We start from the raw sequence: 16,155 nt of genomic DNA on the forward strand, positions 1-16,155 counted from the left end.
GTCACCAACATGGTTACTGTATTGATAGTAAATCCTAGATAATCAATTACCTTGGTAGGAGTTAATTTTGATTTTACTGGATGGATTAGGAACCCAAGTTTTTCAAACAGGGTTTTGGTTGCCTTGAATGTTGCCTTGATTTTAATAAATCAAATCTCAAGAAGGTCATGCCGAACTTCTACCAACACATCACGTGTGCCACCAGGAGGGAGAGAACTTTGGACCGCTGCTACACACCGTTCAGGAAAGGCTACAAGGCCGTTTCACTCCCTCCCCTAGGAAAATCTGACCACGCTGCTATTTTCCTGTTGCCGGAGTATAAACAGAGGATAGTTCGGGAAGTGGTAGAGACGAGGGACGTAAAGCGGTGGTCCGACCAGTCAGAGGCCATGCTGCAAGATGCACTGAGTGATGTCGACTGGAATATGTTCGAAGCAAGTTCCAGTGACGTCAGTGAGTTCGCGGAAGCAGTCACGGACTTAATCGCAACAGTAACCGACAACATCGTCCCCACGGTAAGGGTAAGCACCTTCCCGAACCAAAAACCCTGGGTAGACAGGTCTGTTCGTGTGGCCCTGAATGCTCGCACCGCTGCCTACAACTCGGGCCTGGCATCAGGAAACATGGACTTCTACAAGGCAGAGTCCTACCGACTGCGAAGGGCGGTGAAGGACGCAAAGAGAAGGTACAGGGACAAGATGGAGTTACAGATGGAGCAGCAGGACACCAGAAGCCTGTGGCAGGGGTTAAGGATTGTAACCAAGAGTCAAGAGTCAAGAGTCAATTTAATTGTCATTTGGACCCCTGGAGGCCCAAACGAAATGCCGTTTCTGCAGCCATACATTACACACAAATAGACCCCAGACACAACATAATTACATTTTACATAAACATCCATCACATAGCTGTGATGGAAGGCCAAAAAAACTTATCTCTCCACTGCACTCTCCCCCCCCCGATGTCAGAGTCAAAGTCAAAGCCCCCGGCTGGCGATGGCGATTGTCCCGCGGCCATTGAAGCCACACCGGGTGGTGCGAGGTCGCACACCGGGTCTTGGTGTTGGAGCCCCCGATGTGCGCTCGCAAAGTCCCGCGGCCATTCCAGCCGCGCGGGGCAGTGGTGTTAGGCCCCGCTCCAGGAGCTCTTCAACCCCGCAACACGGGCGGGAGAATTTGCCGTTGCAGGAGCCCCGAAAAGCGGTCTCCCTCCAGGGATCCGCCGTCCGCAGACCCGCAGTAGCAGCCTCCGACTCAGCAGCAGCAGCGGCATCGGCAGCAGCAGCAGCGGCAGCAGCAGCGGCAGCAGCAGCGGCAGCGCTCCTCCACCGCTCCACCCGCTCTGGTCTCGGCCAGCTCCGCGACGGCAACGGTGAGTCGGCACCAGAGTCCCCGGCTTCTTCCTGTTGGAGGCCGCTCCTCGTTGCGGCCTCAACGACAACTGAGACCCGACGAGAAAAGGTCGGGTCTCCAGTGCAGGGAGAGATTCAAAAGTGTTCCCCCCCCCCCCCTCCCCACCGCACCCCCATCCCCCCCACACACACACCCCAACATAAAATAACAAAAACTACATAAAAACACAGACAAAAAATAATAAAACGCGGACAGGCTGCAGAGGCCGCTGCTGACCAGAGTCGCGCCGCCTACCGGAAACCAACTACCGGAGCACCCCTTCCTCATCCGCATGTGCCGGCACCTCCCTAGCTGACGACCTGAACTCCTTTTACGCTCGTTTCGAGAGGGGCAGCACTACTCCAGGTATGCCGACTATCGACAATACCGCCAGCGGGCTGGCTACCGAAGCTGAAGGGAGGAATGTGCACACATTCTCGCTGTCCAAGCATGACATGAGGAGGGCACTGACACGGGTGAACACGAGAAAAGCTGCAGGCCCCGATGGCATCTCGGGGCGAGTACTCAAGTCCTGTGCTACGCAGCTAGCTCCGGTGCTCTCTACATTATTCAACCTCTCCCTGGACAAGTCCGTGGTCCCTGCCTGCTTCAAAAAATCCATCATTGTACTGGTACCAAAAAATGCCTCCCCAGCCTGTCTGAATGACTACCGTCCGGTGGCCCTTAGCTCAGTAGTCATGAAATGCTTTGAGAGGCTGGTGAAGAATCACATCTGCGCCTTCCTCCCTCGGATTCAGATTCAGATTAAGATTCAATTTTAATTGTCATTGTCAGTGTACAGTACAGAGACAACAAAATGCATTTAGCATCTCCCTGGAAGAGCGACATAGCAAACGATTTGAATAAATAATAATAAGTGTCCGGGGGGGGGGGGTGGTGATTGGCAGTCACCGAGGTACGTTGTTGAGTAGAGTGACAGCCGCCGGAAACAAGCTGTTCCTCGACCTGCTGGTTCGGCAACGGAGAGACCTGTAACGCCTCCCGGATGGTAGGAGGGTAAACAGTCCATGGTTGGGGTGAGAGCAGTCCTTGGCGATGCTGAGCGCCCTCCGCAGACAGCGCTTGCTTTGGACAGACTCAATGGAGGGGAGCGAGGAACCGGTGATGCGTTGGGCAATTTTCACCACCCTCTGCAATGCCTTCCGGTCGGAGACAGAGCAGTTGCCATACCATACTGTGATGCAGTTGGTAAGGATGCTCTCGATGGTGCAGCGGTAGACATGGACTCGGAACATGGACCCGTTGCTGTTCGCATACCGTCCGAACAGGTCCACGGACGATGCGGTCTCCCAGATCTTGCACACCGCTCTCTCCCATCTGGACAGCCAGAAGGGGGGCTACGTGAGGATGCTGTTCATAGACTACAGTTCAGCCTTCAACACAATAGTCCCCACCAGACTGGCCGGGAAGCTAATGGAATTGGGGCTCAACACCTCCCTGTGTGCCTGGGTCCTGGACTTTCTCACCGCCAGGCCCCAGGTAGTCAAGATGGGAGGGAATACATCGGAGTCCCTCACCCTGAGCACAGGATCGCCCCAGGGTTGCGTCCTCAGCCCCCTATTGTACTCCCTGTACACACATGACTGTGTGGCTAGGTTCAGCTCCAATTCAATAATTAAGTTTGCTGATGACACTGTGGTGGTGGGCCTGATCTCAGACAACGATGAGAAGGCCTACCGGGAGGAGGTGGCTGATCTAGCACTCTGGTGCCAGGATAACAGCCTCCTCTTGAACATCAAAAAAACGAAGGAGCTGATCATGGACTTTAGGAGGGCACATCATCCGAGGACGTACACTCCATTGAGGATAAATGGGGATCCTGTGGATAGGGTGAACTGTTTTAAATATCTGGGAGTCCACATCTCTGAGGATATGACATGGGCATCACACGCCTCAGCACTCGTGAGTAAGGCAAGGCAGCGCCTTTACCACCTCAGGCAATTGAGGAAATTCAGAGTGTCTCCGAGGATCCTCCAGTGCTTCTACGCAGCGGCGGTGGAAAGCATCTTGTCCGGGAACATTACCATCTGGTTTGGGAATTGCTCTGCCAAGGACAAGAAGGCTCTGCAGAGAGTAGTGCGTTCGGCCGAACGCACTATGGGAACTTCACTCACCCCCCTGCAGGAACTATACAACAGGAGGTGCAACTCCAGAGCAAATAAAATCATGGGAGACCCCTTCCACCCCTGCAACGGACTGTTCCAGCTGCTACGGTCAGGCAAATGCCTCCGTTGCCATGCGGTGAGAACGGAGAGGTTGAGAAGGAGTTTCTTCCCAGAGGCAATTCGGACTGTAAACGCCTATCTCACCAGGGACTAACTCTACAGAACGTTTTTCCTTCCATTATTTATTATGTAAAAGAATATGTGTGTTATGATTGTGTTTATAATTTGTTTGGTTGTTTTGTTGTTTGTCTTTTGCACAAAAGTCCGCGAGCATTGCCACTTTCATTTCACTGCACATCTCGTATGTGTATGTGACAAATAAACTTGACTTGACTTGACTTGACTTGCTTCCGCCAATTCTTTGGTAACTCCAAAGATGAAAATGTCATCCAAATATGCCATGACTATTGGATTTTGAGATCTTTGCAGCCCCAGAATTGGTTTCAGTAATTTGGTAAACAGTCTAGGGGCTGATGTCAACCCATTTGGCAGAGCCTTGTATTGCCATAATGACCCATTGTATTGTATTGTATTGTATTCAATTTATTGTCATTGTATCCATGCATGTAAACTTCAAATATCTCCTATACTCTTTGTGAATAGACACCGAATAGTATGCATCTTTTAGGTCGATGCATGCCATATAGCCATTTTTGGAAACCAACTGAGTTGCTGTTCCAAAATTGTCCATTTTAAAGTGTTTGTATTACACATATGTATTGAGTTCCGTAAGATCCAAAATAATACGGATCCCTCCATCTTTTTTCTCTTTTGGAAAAATATTGGATATAAATTGGTGAGGTTCTCTGTATGACCTCTCAATAACATTATTGTCAGATAACGTTTCAATTTCTTTTTGTATATTCATTGTCTCTTTTTGGGAAAAGCCATATGTGCGAGTATTAGAATGTGTTGGTGGTGGTGATAAATTTAAATTGAACTCAATTTTGAATCCTTCTATACTGTGCAGTATGAATGGATCCTTAGTAACCCAACACCATTCTTTTAAGAAATATTTCAACCTTCCCCCCACCTGTAAGTGAGGTTCGTTTGGTATGTTCCCTGAGGAACTGGTTTGACTTACCTCTGTTGTTACTGGCGGCGTGGTGCTGGCTTTCGTCCGCGAGGTTTGGGGAGCAGAGCTGGTGGTTGCTCTCTCCTCATCCTCGCTGTCGGTCTGCTGGGGCCTGCCCCTAAAAAATACCTTGTCTTAGGGGTGAATCTTCCTCCGGTGCCTGGCTCTCTAGGTGTAAAACGCCGAGAGCTGTAGGGGTGGAATCTCGTGGATGGGCCCCTGGGTGTGGGCTGACCTCTTGCTATGAGGCGCACGGTCCCGTACCTGTCTAGACAGGTCTTCCACAAACAGGTAGTTTGCGGGCTGGGTGTCGCTAGCTTTGCAAAGAGCTGCAAACTTCGAATTTATTGCCGGTTTTATTGCCTCTTTCCAAATGTAGTTTATTTCGAAACAGGCATTACATAGCAATGCCATGGTATCCTGCTCCCGGTCAGTGAGGATGCCTCCTTCCACACCTCCCGCAAACAAAGTGATTCCAGACCCCAGCAGGTTTAACACTTTTTGGAACTTCAGTTCCTGGTTCCTGATTATGGGACCTATTTGCCCCCAAATTATGTGGTTCACCGCTTGTACCTTGAGGGAAGCACAGTTAGATGGTGGGGGGTACCTGTTTAGGGTTTCTTCCATGACAAGATCCTTGAGTTGATGAGACGCCAAGTAGTTGATGTTACTTGCTAGGTCTTCATCCAATGGTGCTCCCAGTGATGTGGAGATCGCACATTTAGTTGATTGTAGAGGTACTTCCTCCAATCTCCCCTGGGAATGTTCCCCCCTGTGCTTCCAAACTCTGAATCCGGGTAATCCCCGTATGTACTTCCCCCTTCCATGGGAAAGACATATTGCTGCCCAGAGTATGAGGCTGCTGGCACGGTCTGTAGAAGGGACTCGTGCTGATAATGCTCCTTTCTCCGGAGTTTATCATTGTGGAGCAGCTTCTCCACCAGCTGCTCCATCTGGGAGAGTCGTCCTCAGATGCTTCCCGATGAGGGAGGGTATCCCTCTTCCCCGGACTCATCCGAGTCTACGGGTCTGGCAGACTTATGGGTGGCTTTACGTCCCGCCGGGACCACCACGGTGCTTTTCTCCTGCACCAAGTCTGCTGCTGCCGGTTCTAACGCCGGCGGCAATGTCGGCGAGAATGAGCGTCGTCCGCTACCGGGAATGCTGCGGTCTTCGGCAGCCGGTTTCCCCGCGGACCTTCTCTTCGACATTTTTTGGGGCTCTGAAAGAAAAATACTTCTTTAGCCCGAACAGAAAGCGCAGGGTAAGTGGTTCAACATTTCTTACTTTTAAAATCCCAACGCCTGGGAGGACGCAGTGCCTCTCCCGTCCGTTGCGCGCATTGCTTTCAGACGTAATGACGCGCACGCAGACGGACGGCCCTTCTTCACATAGTCACTCACGTGACTCCGAAGTAAAATGCCAATTATGCTGTAAGTAAAGGGAAGCTGTATGAATCCGGTGGGCGGCGCGACTCTGGTCAGCAGCGGCCTCTGCAGTCTTTCTGCGTTTTATTATTTTCTGTCTGTGTTTTAATGTAGTTTTTGTTATTTTTTGTTGGGGTGTGTGTGTGGGGGGGTGGGGGTGGGGTGGGGCTGGGGGGGGAAACTTTTGAAATCTCTCCCTGCACTGGAGACCCGACTTTTTCTCGTCGGGTTTCCGTTGTCGTTGGGGCCGCAACGAGGAGCGGCCTCCAACAGGAAGAGACCGGGGGCTCTGGTGCTACAAACTCACCGTCGCCGTCGCGGGGCTGGCCGAGTCCGGAGCGGGTGGAGCGGTGGTGGAGCGCTGCTGCTGCTGCTGCTGCTGCTGCTGCTACCGGAGATTCGGAGGCTCCAACGGCAGGTCTGTGGACGGCGGCACCGGGAGCCCGCGGGTCCCTGGAGGGAGACCGCTTTTCAGGGCTCTCGCAACGGCGACTTCCCCCGCCCGAGTTGCGGGGTCGAAGAGCTCCTGTAGCGGGGCCTTACATCACCGCCCCGCGCGGCTGGAATGGCCGCGGGACTCTGCGAGCGCACGCCGGGGGCTCTAACACCAAGACCCGGTGTGCGACCTTGCATCACCCGGCGTGGCTTTAATGGCCGCGGGACAATCGCCATCGCCAGCCGGGGGCTTTGACTTTGACTCTGACATCGGGGGGGGGGGGGGGGGGGGCAGGGGGGGGATAAGTTTATTAGGCCTTCCATCACAGCGATGTGATGGATGTTTATGTAAATTATGTTGTGTCTTGGGTTTATGTGTTTGTAATGTATGGCTGCCGAAACGGCATTTCGTTTGGTCCTCAAGGGGTCCAAATGACAATTAAATGTATCTTGTATCTTGTATCTTGTATCTTGTATCCCTTTGCAAAAAAGGGTTCTATGGGAGAAGTTTCCATAGCTTTCCATAACACATTTCCAGGAACATTGAGCCATTTTCAGAAAATGGCAGCAGGAATGTTTCACAAAATAAATAATAGATAAGAATGGAAAAAAAAAAACTGGTTATAACCCAGTGACATTTCCCTGTGGGATAAATAAAACCCTGCAAGTCCATTTTGTGTAGCAAGATCCATTAGGCAGGAACTCAGTAAGCCTGACGTTGATGCTGAAAATCTAAAGGGAATTCATTAGTGTTACGGGTTTTCAGTTGCACACAAGAGAACACGTCAGTCGGCAAAGCTGCTGATTTCTCGGTTGTTTAAGTTTGTTTAATTCTTCCTCAATTTCTGGGCAGGATTATCAAATTTGTACAATATGTTTGCATAATACTATCCTGCCGTCTATTAGTGACTTGGATATTTCCTTCATTTCATTTTGAGACAACTTACCTCCAATTGAGATGCCACCCCAACTAGGTCAGCTATGAGCAAAACACAAGGTGTTAGTGGAACTGAATGGGTCAGGCAGCATGTGTGGATGGAATGGACAGGCGACATTTCAGGCCAGGATCCCTCTTCAAACTGGTTGCAGTTTGGAGAAGAAAGCTGGAAAAGAGAGGTCGGGGAAGGGGGTGTGGGAGCGGGGTAAGACAAAGCCTGGCAAGTAATGGGTGGATACAGGTGAGGGGGGTTAACTTGCAGAAGGGTGGAGAAACTGACAAAGGAGAAAACAGGTTGTCAGATGAAGGGAGACGAGGAATGAAATGTAAAGCCAGTAGGAGGGATGTTGGTGAATGGGATGGGAGGGTGGGAGACAGGGGGTGCGGGGAGGGAAGGATTCTAGCATTTTCAGTTCCTTGTACCTTCAGTCAGCTGTGAGACTTTGTTCTGGAGACCATATTGGTACAAGATTTGTCATCCAGTGAATTTTTTACCCAGCTAGAGTCAGCTTTCCATGCTGTGCCTTGTCACTTCGACAAAAACTGATCCAGCTAAACAGCTCATTATGCTGAAGTGTTTAAACTCCCAAGAACATATGTTACAAAGAGGAAATAGGAAGTTAACTTGAACTTCTTCATCCAGAATAAACAGACAGAATATTACAGTGCAAGCTATTTGCTGGACAATTATAGATACATCACCAATGATTTTCCATCCATTTGCATTACTGGGTGGAAAATTTGAGGCAATGTGCCTGTGATTTTCCGGTAAGATAAGCCTACGTACAAGGTCTTACTAGTGATGTGGGCCTTGAAAATGTCTTCTTAATAAGATTGTGGAACAAGTTACTGGGAAGGACTGCTGAAGAGCGCAGCGGAAATCGTTTAAGAAGAAATTTGATGAACTGGCTCAGAATTGGTGCACGTGGTTAACCCCCGCACTTACAATGATATAGACAATGATTGTCTACCGTCATTATAGTTGCATAGACACAAAATGCTGGAGTAACTCACCGGGATAGGCAACATCTCTGGAGAGAAGGAATGTGTGACATTTCGGTTCGAGACCATTCTTCAGAAGTCTAACCAAGGATCTCGACCCAAAACGTTATCCATTCCTTCATTCATGAGATGCTGTCTGTTCCGCTGAGTTACTCCAGCATTTTGTGTCTATCTTCGGTATCAACCAGCATCTGCAGTTCCTTCCTACACCTTATAGTTGAGTATCTCTGTACCATTCAAAGTTAGCCTCCATCACTTACAAAGGAAGGCTGGAACACGTGCAGACACTTGTTCTGCAAGTGAATATAACATGGGGAAATAGGGAAGAATGGCATGAAATGGGGATAACAGGCTCTTGAGTATACTGGTGTTGCACTAAAGGGTTTGATAGAGGAGGAGGAACAATGCAGTGAACTATCCATGAGGTCCACGAGTCCAACTAAAATCTCCCTCAAGTGTCCTCCCTCAGAAGCTAGTGGGAGGAGATATCAGTGAAACTCAGTGCTAGTGTTCAAGGTTTGAGGCTCTCAAACAAATGCCACAGGGGCTCAATGGCTTTGTATTTAAAGTCTGTGATGGTAAGTTAATAGCCCACATCCTATCAACTTCACTACCACCTTCAGTAAATGCATCACATTAACATCACTCATCCATAAACAATCTATCAGAACACATGAGCTCACGCTCAGATATTCAGCATTGCAACAACATTGCTTTTATCCTTACTTTTACTAATGCTCACCTGTAACTCTGCTGTTTACCCATCACCAGGTAGCCACTCGCTCCAACGGCTCCCCGGGCCTCTGTAGAAGCAAGCCCCGCGCTGTTTTTATACTCACAGCTCCAGGTAACTCCTCCTCGCACCAACGGCTCCCCGGGCCTCTGTAGAAGCAAGCCCCGCGCTGTTTTTATACTCACAGCTCCAGGTAACTCCTCCTCACACCAACGGCTCCCAGGGCCTCTGTAGAAGCAAGCCCCGCGCTGTTTTTATACTCACAGCTCCAGGTAACTCCTCCTCGCTCCAACGGCTCCCCGGGCCTCTTAATTTTATTTAAAAAATTTATCCAACAATTTTTTTGCGCCCCTAAAAATTTAGCGCCCGGGGCAACTGCCCCTCTGGCCCCCCCCCCCCCCCCCCCCCCACGCTACGCCACTGGTCCTAGATGACTCAAGCAGGGAAAAGATCTTGTTGAGCTCTGTAGGAGTTCTGCAAATTTAATGGAGAGCTTCTTTCATTATGCAAATTGTTACAGTAGAGAGTTCTAATCTACCCAATCTCTCCTCATATAGCAAATGTACCATCCGAGGAACCAGTCTATTGAATTTTTATTGGGGGAGTCTAGAACCAGGGGTCACTGTTTAAGAATAAGGGGTAAGCCATTTAGGACTGAGATGAGGAAAAACATTTTCACCCAGAGAATTGTGAATCTGTGGAATTCTCTGGCACAGAAGGCAGTGGAGCACAATTCACAAGATGATTTCGAGAGAGAGTTAGATTTACCTCTGAGGGCTAAAGGAATCAAGGGATATGGGAAAAAAGCAGGAACAGGATACTGATTTTAGATGATCAGCCATGTTCATATTGGTGGCGGTGCAGGCTCGAAGGGCCGAATGGCCAAACTCCTGCACCTATTTTCTATGCTTCTATTCTATGTTATTGCACTCCCTCTATGGCATGTATATAATTTGTCAAATTAAGGGACACCAAAACTGTACACAATTCTCCAGTTACGGACTCATCAAAACTTGCTGGACTTATAGAAAGAAATCTTTGCTCCTGCTCATAAATAAAAGCTAATGTACCTTGTGCTTAAATACTTGCTACTCGTGTACCCCTCTGAACATCAATGTTTCTCAATAAAATCTCATATTTTCTGTCGTGCATCAGGATGGATCAGCTTACAACTCCGGCCTGGCATCCGGCAGCATGGATGACTACAAGGCAGAGTCCTACAGGCTGCGAAGGACGCAAAAAGGAGGTACAAGTATAGGATGGAGTCGCAGATGGAGCAACGGGACACCAGGTGCCTATGACAGGGGCTATGGACTATATCAAATTACCAGAGCAGCTCCCCCTCAACCGGGAGTGCCGGCGCCTCCATAGCTGATGACCTGAACTCTTTTTATGCATGATTTGAGATGGGCAACAACACCCCTAGCTCGCCGGCTAACCACAACATTGTCAGCGTGCTGGCTAGCGAGGCTGGAGTGAGGCACACTGTTGGGGATGTGCACACATTCTCGGTGTCCGAGCACGACGTGATGAGGGTTCTGACGCGTGTGAACACGAGGAAAGCTGTAGACCCAGGTGGTTTATCTGGGCGAGTACTAAAGACTTGTGCTGATCAGCTAACTCCAGTGTTCACCAAAATATTCAGCTTCTCCGTCTATGGTCCCTGCCTGCTTCAAGAGATCCATTATTGTACCAGTGCTTACGAATGCCTCTCCAGCCTGCTTGCATGACTACCGACCAGTGGCCCTCAGCTCAGTGGTCATGAAATGCTTTGAGAGGCTGATCAAGAACCACATCTGCGCCTTCTTTCCTCGCACCCGCTGCAGTTTGCATACCGTCCAAACAGATCCACGAATGATGCGGTCTCCCAGGTTCTGCACACTGCTCTCTCTTCACACGTTGATAGCCAGAAAAGGGGCTAAGTGAGGCTGCTGTTCGTTGCCTTCAGTTCAGCTTTCAACACCATACTCCCCACCAGACTTGCTGATAAGCCTCTGGAACGGACTGAACACTTCCTTGTGTGCCTGGTTCCTGATCTTTCTGACCACCAGGCCTCAGGTGGTCAAGATGAGGAGACATACATCCAACCCCATTACTCTGAACCCAGAATCCCCCAGTGTTGCGTCCTCAGCCCCCTACTGTACTACCTGTACACACACGACTGTGTGGCCAGGGTTCAGCTCCAACCCCATTATCAAGTTTGCTGATGACACTGTGGTGGTGGGCCTGATCTCCGATAATGATGAGAAGGCCTACCGGGAGGAGGTGGCTGATTTGTCACTCTGGTGTCAGGACAACAGCCTGCTCTTGAATGTCACAAAAACTAAGGAGCTGATTGTGGACTTTAGAAGGGCACAACATCCGAGGACGTACACGCCACAGGCGATAAATGGGACTACTGTGGATGGGGTGAGCAGCTTTAAATACCTGGCAGTCCAAATCACAGAGGTTCTGACATGGACAACACACACTGTCACACTGGTGAGTAAGGCAAGGCAGCGCCTTTACCACCTCAGGCAGCTGAGGAAATTCAGAGTCTCTCTGAGGATCCTTCAATCCTTCTACCCTGTGCTGTAGAAAGTATCCTGAAACATTTCGATTTGGTTTGGCAACAGCTCTGCCCAGGACAGGAAGGTTCTGCAGAGAGTAGTGTGTTCAGCCGAAAGCACCATGGGAATTACAACACCCCCCCCCCCCCCCCCCCCCCCCCCCTTGCAGGACCTATATACCAGGAGGTGCAGATCCAAAGCCAGCACGATCATGAAGGACCCCTACCACCTCAGCAACAGACTGTTCCCGCTGATACGGTCAGGCAAGCGCCTCTGCTGTCACACTGTGAAAACAGAGAGGATTAGATGCAGTTTCTTCCCACAAGGACTGTAAACTTTAATCTCACCGGGGCGTAATTACTGTTGTGTCTTTTTTAAATGTAAATACTGGTTCTGTTCTGTTGTTCTGTTGTTTTGTACAATCCCGCAGGCATTGCCACTTTCATTTCACTGCACATCTTGTATGTGTATGTGACAAATAAAGTTGACTTGGCATGACTCGCATCTTTCTGTAATATATTCCACCTGCCATGTTAGTTATTCATTCACTAAGGCGCCAACATAATCAAGGAGCAGTCTTACCCTGGTCATTCCCTCTTCTCCTCTCTCCCAACAGGCAAGAGGTACAGAAGTTTGAAAATACATACCTTCGGATTCAGGGACAGTTTCATCCCAGCTGTTATTAGGCAACCAAACTGAACTTGGCTCTCATCAGCTAGAGAGTGGTCCTGACCTGCCATTGACCTCACTGGAGACCTTTCAACTATCTTTAATAGGACCTTACCTTGCATTAAATGTTGTACCCTTTATCCCTTCTCTGTGCTTGTGGACAGCTTGATTGTAATCATGTGAGATCTTCTTTGACTGGATAGAACACAAACTAAATCTTTTCACTGTACATCAGTACACATGTCATTAATAAACTAAACTAAACTAAACTCTTCTCTTTTCATAATTTACCTACTTTTGTATCTTCAGTTTACTTGGAAATATGAAGTAATTTTCCTTCAACCAAATTGCTGACATGGTTTGTGATGAGCTGATGTCTAAGCAACAATCCCTGTGGTAGCCACCGGTTATAGCCTACCACTCAGAGAAAGATCTGCACATTCCCGCCCTTTGTTGTCTTGCAGTTCTTTCGTGGGCAGTTGGCAGATGAAGCTACCATGCAGTTAATGCTGAAGGCTGCATTGTTGCTGTGAGAGGCATGTACATAAAATGGGCATGGCATATTGATCTCCATAGGTTGCTGCTTTATTCATTTAAATACTGGAAATCTCAATGCAACAACTGGAGTAAAAGAATGGAGTGTGCCACACCAGTCTATAAACAGATGAGTGCATAGGGATTGGAGAATAGTAGAGAATTGCCTCTGCCTAACTCCACCACAGCTAGATTGTGTCTCTCCTGTTTCTGTCTGATGGGCTCCATGGAGCAACCCTTCATCGAAGGAACATTGGAGAATGGTAAGGAGCAACTAGGAAAATAATCTAGGAGGGCGCATAAATAATTTAAATATCACAAACTACAAATATTCCCTGCTTTCCCCCTCCCCCAACTATGTTCTTCAAATCTAATGATTGTAATTGATCAAATGTTGCCCTATATAACATTTTCCAGAGGATCCAGAACGAAAAAATGCTTGGCATTTGGGAAAATAAGCTGGAAAATCTACTGCACACGGTTCTATACTTAATTTATAATGTAGAATCAAAGAAAAAATGTTTTGCAGTGCATTGAATATGGAATAAACAAACAGAATAACTAAGTAATATGGAACTTTTAATTATTTATCACCGTTTATTTTGTTTTGAATGTGTTGACAGTTCACTAGAACCATTACCATGGATGATGTATAATGATTATTCTCTGTTCAGAGCCCTTCGCAGATTTCATCAAACATTTCCAACCATCAACCATTTACACTCTAAGTGCACACCAGCTCATGTGAATGCATTTGACCACTTCCAGCAAAGGAGGAGCTTCCTGGAAAAGAGCAGTGCAGAGCCCATTTAAGATCAAACTGATAAACTCAATCACATTAAATGATAATACTGTAATTAAGAAGCTGTATTCATGGAAGTGCTTAGTATAACTTCACTTTTAAAACAACCTGCAATCGTTTATCAATTACCAGTGGATCCACCAATTTGGCTTATGATTCGGGAAATGGGTCTTTTCTAATGGCAATTCCGTTATATTTAAATTTGGAAAAAAATAAATGGAACATTTTAATGCACTTAGAAAGAAGTTACAATGCATAAAGAGAGCGGTAAACAATTGGAACTAAAGATTTAAAGATAATGTAGGGAGATCAAATTGTATTAAGAATGTTTGTATTGTTGCAGTTACCATGCTTTCTCTATGAAATACATTCTTGCATTTGTGTACTGTTGCATCCTCTATGATTCTCTATCATAACTGCAACAATGCAGTTGTGTATTTGGTATCACACAAAGTGAAACATCATCATAATATCACAGTTAATCAGTACTCTATATCTTGGCTGCTTTTCTGAGGCAGCATGAATGATTAGAATTAGAATTAAATCCTTTATTTGTCATTCAGACCTTACGGTCTGAACGAAATGTCGTTACTTGCAGCCATACATACAATAATAAACAACAGAACAGACAGTAAACACAAATTAATATCCACCACAGTGAGTCCACCAAGCACCTCCTCACTGTGATGGAGGCAAAACATCTTAGGGCTGCTGTCTCTTCCCTCCTCTTCTCCCTCTGCGCTGAGGCGATGGTAAGTCAGTCCCGCGGCTCACCGAGCTCCGCAAACGGGCTGGTTCAAACTCCGCGGCCCGAGGGTGGTCGAAGCTGCCGCCCTCCAGTCCAGCGGATGCAGCTGTTGACGATGTCGTCCACTGGCCCGCGGCCGAAACCCGGACACAGGCCGCCGCTGCCAGAATGCCGTCTCAGCCACCGGAGCACAGTTCCAGCCCCGAGCCGGGTCGCCCTCACTTGAGCGCCGTTCCACCCTAGAGCCAGGCCGCCCTCACGGGAGCGTCTCAGCCCCACGCCAGGCCGCCCTCACGGGAGCGCCGTTATCCTCGAGCCAGGCCGCCCTCACGGGAGCTCCATTACCCTCGAGCCGGGCCACCCTCACGGGAGCGTCTCAGCCCCTCACGGGAGCGTTGTTCCAGCCCCGAGCCGGGCCGCCCTTACGGGAGCAAGCCCAGGGCGAGTCCTGACAGGCTCTGCCTCCGGAGCCTCGAGGTCGCCAGCTCCGCCATTAGGCCTCAGCGCAGACGGAGGCAGAGAAGGGGGATATGACAAGAAAGTCGCATTCCCCCGAAGAGAGAGACAGAAAGTCCTGTTTCAACCCCCCACCGCCCCCCCCACACATAACACAAACCTAAAAACCAAAAACGTAACTAAACAAGACGAAAAAAACAACACAAAAAAGTAAAAACAAACGGACTGCAGGCGAGCCGCAGCCGTTCACCAGCGCCGCCACTTCCGGCAGTATAGATGGAGTCAATGGTAGCGACTCTCGTCTGTGTGATGGACTGGGCCACATCAAGCAACTCTGCAGTTTCTAACCGTCATGGGCAGAGCTGTTCCCAAACCAAGCTGTGGCAACCCAAAAGTATGCTTTCTATGGTGCACCTGTAGAAGTTTGCAAGAGTCATTGTAGACATGGCAAATTTCCTCAGTCCCTGAAGATGTGGAAGCATTGGTGTGCTTGTTCACTGCCATTTCAATGTGGTTGGTCTATGACAGATCATTGGTGATATTTATGTCAAGGAACTTGATGCTCTCACCATTTTCACTCAGCACCATTGAAGCTGACTTGGTCATGTACTCCACCATACTTCCTGGTCAATGACTAGCTCCTTCATCTTGCTGACAATGAAGGAGAGGTTGTCATCTTTACACCATGTTGCTAGATTCTCTATATTCTTCCTGTATTTAGTCTTGTCATCGTTAATAATCTAGCCCATCACAATGGTGCCATCTGCAAACTTGTTGATGAACTTTAGACTTTAACCTTTAGACCTTAGAGATACAGTGTGGAATCAGACCCTTCAGCCCACCGAGTTGGTGCCGATCAGTAATCCCGCTTGTATTGTATTGTATTGTATTGTATTGTATTGTATATCTTTATTGTCATTTCCTGAGTATTCGCATACCCAGAGGAAACAAAAAAACGTTGCTCAACCAGTGTCCATTCAGTGTACATGAAAAAATAAATAGAAATAAAAATAAAAAATACATGTCATGAACAAATTTAACACTCTACTAAACATTCAACAGCCGTTCCGACCGGCAGCGGCACAACAGTGGCTCTGCTGCAGTGTGGGGGTTTGTGCGCGATACTTGGCAGGGGGCAAAGTCCATTTAACAGTCTTATAGCCTGTGGGAAGAAGCTGAGGAGCATCCTGCTGGTTTTGCAGCTAATGCTCCTG

The sequence above is a fragment of the Leucoraja erinacea genome, chromosome 5, assembly GCF_028641065.1.
Source record: "Leucoraja erinacea ecotype New England chromosome 5, Leri_hhj_1, whole genome shotgun sequence".
Taxonomy (NCBI): Eukaryota; Metazoa; Chordata; class Chondrichthyes; order Rajiformes; family Rajidae; genus Leucoraja; species Leucoraja erinaceus.